The sequence below is a fragment of the Aplysia californica genome, unplaced genomic scaffold (genome assembly GCF_000002075.1).
Source record: "Aplysia californica isolate F4 #8 unplaced genomic scaffold, AplCal3.0 scaffold00588, whole genome shotgun sequence".
NCBI classification, from domain to species: Eukaryota; Metazoa; Mollusca; class Gastropoda; order Aplysiida; family Aplysiidae; genus Aplysia; species Aplysia californica.
The window spans coordinates 303,318-305,617 of record NW_004797858.1 but is presented as its reverse complement, the minus strand read 5'-3'; positions in this window follow the sequence as shown (position 1 = coordinate 305,617).

Genomic DNA, 2,300 nt, shown 5'->3' with positions numbered 1-2,300 from the left:
CTGGACATTATTGTTTCTTTTCTGTTGGTTCTGAATTTTATTGTTTATTATTGTTATTTTTGAATTTTTAATTTTGTAAAAATAATTGTTCCTGGACACTATTGTTCTTTATTGTTAGTTTTGAACTTATTTGTTCTTTATTATTATTTCTAAAATTAAATAATAATTCATTTCTTCTCGACATTATTGTTCGTTATTGTTAGTTCTGAATTTTAAAGTTCTTTTTTGTTATTGATGAATTTTATTATTGTTAAAAATCATTATTTCCGGACATTATTGTTCTTTATTGTTAGTTCTGAACTTAATTGTTTTTTATTGTAATTTTTGAATTATATATTTTAAAAAATTATTTCCGGACATTAGTGTTTTTTATTGTTATTTCTGAACTTGATTGTTGGTTATTGTGATTTCTAAATTTGATCCTTAATTTCTGAATCTTTTTTTTTTATCATTTTTTTCTGGGCATTATTGTTCTTTATTGTTATTTCTAAATTTTTTTTTCAAATAAGGAAACATTAACCACCCACAGCATCCCCCTGACCCAAGCTCTCCGGCTGGCGACAGAGAGACGTCTCTTTCTTCCCGCGACACCCAAAAGGGTATAAGCGGCAGATAAAAGTAAAGTAAAAAAAGTAAATAATAATTTTTGAACATTATTTTCCTTTATTGTTAGTTCGGAGCTTTATTGTTCTTTATTGTTCTTTCTGAAATTTTAGCTTTTTTATCATTATTTTTGGACATTATTGTTCTTTAGTGCTACTTCTGAACTTCCTTGTTCTATATTGTTATATATGCTTAACTAAATTCTTAAAGTCATTATTTTTGGACATTATTGTTTTTTATTGTTAATTCGGATTTTTTTTCTTCAGAATAATTACTTTTGAACATTATTGTTCTCAATGTTAATTCTGAACTTAATTGGTCTTTATTGTTGAATTTTATTTTTTTTATTTTCTGTACATGATTGATTTTTATTTTTAGTTCTGAACTTAATTGTTCTTTATTGTTATTTCAGCATTTGATCTTTTTTTTACCCTTATTTCTGTAGATTATTATTTTTTATTGTTAGTTCTTAACTTCAATGTTCTTTATTGTTATTTCTGAATTTCATTTTTTTAAATCCTTTTTTCCGGGCATTATTGTTCTTTATTGTTATTTCTGAATTTTATTTTTTAAAATCCTTTTTTCTGGGCATTATTGTTCTTTATTGTTATTTCAAAATGTATTATTTATTTATAAATCATTATTTCTGAACTCATTTTTCTTCATTGTTAGTTGTGAACTTTATTGTTATTTTTTAATTATACTTTTTAATAATTATTTCAGGGACATTATTCGTCTTTTCTGTTAGTTCTGAACTTTATTGTTCTTTATCATGGTTATTTCTGAAATTTATTATTTTTTATCAATGTTTCTCGACATTATTGTTCTTTGTTGTTAGTTCTGAACTTTATTCTTGTTTATTATCATTTCTGAGTTATTTTTGAAAATAATTATTTCCGGACATTGTTGTTCTGTATAGTTAGTTTTCTGAACTTTATTGTTCTTTATTATTATTTCTGAATGGTTTTATTCTATCTTTTTTTTCAGGACATTATTGTTCTTTACTGTTTGTTCTGAACATTTTTTTCGTTTTTTATGGGTTATTTCTGAATTCTAATATTTTTTAAATATTATTTCAGGACATTATTGTTCTATATTGTTAGCTCAGAACTTAATTGTTCTTTATCGTTATTTGTTTTCTGGACATTATATTGCTCTTTATTGTTAGTTCTAGAAATGAACGTTATTGTTCTTTATTGTTGTTTCTGGACATTATTGTTTTTTGTTGTTAGTTCTGAATTTTTTTGTTTTTTATTATGGTTATTTCTGCATTTTATTATTTTTTTATAACTATTTCTGTATATTGTTGTTCTTTATTTTTAGTTCCGAATTTTATTGTTCTTCATTGTTTTTTCTGAATTTCATCTTTTTTTAATCATTATTTTTGGGCATTATTGTTCTTTATTTTTAGTTCTGAACTTCGTAGTTCTTTATTGTTATTTTTGAATTATATTATTTTTCATCATTATTTATGGACACTGTTGTACTTTAGTATCATTTGTGAATGTTATATTTTTCTAATACTTTTTAAAAATAGAATTATTTCCGGACATTATTGTTCTCTATTGTAAGTTCTGAACTTTATTGTTCTTTATTGTTATTTCTCAATTTTTATTATATTTTATCATTTTTTTGGACATTATTGTTCTTTACCCTTAGCCTCTAGTTCTGACCTTTTTTTTGTTCTTTATTGTTAT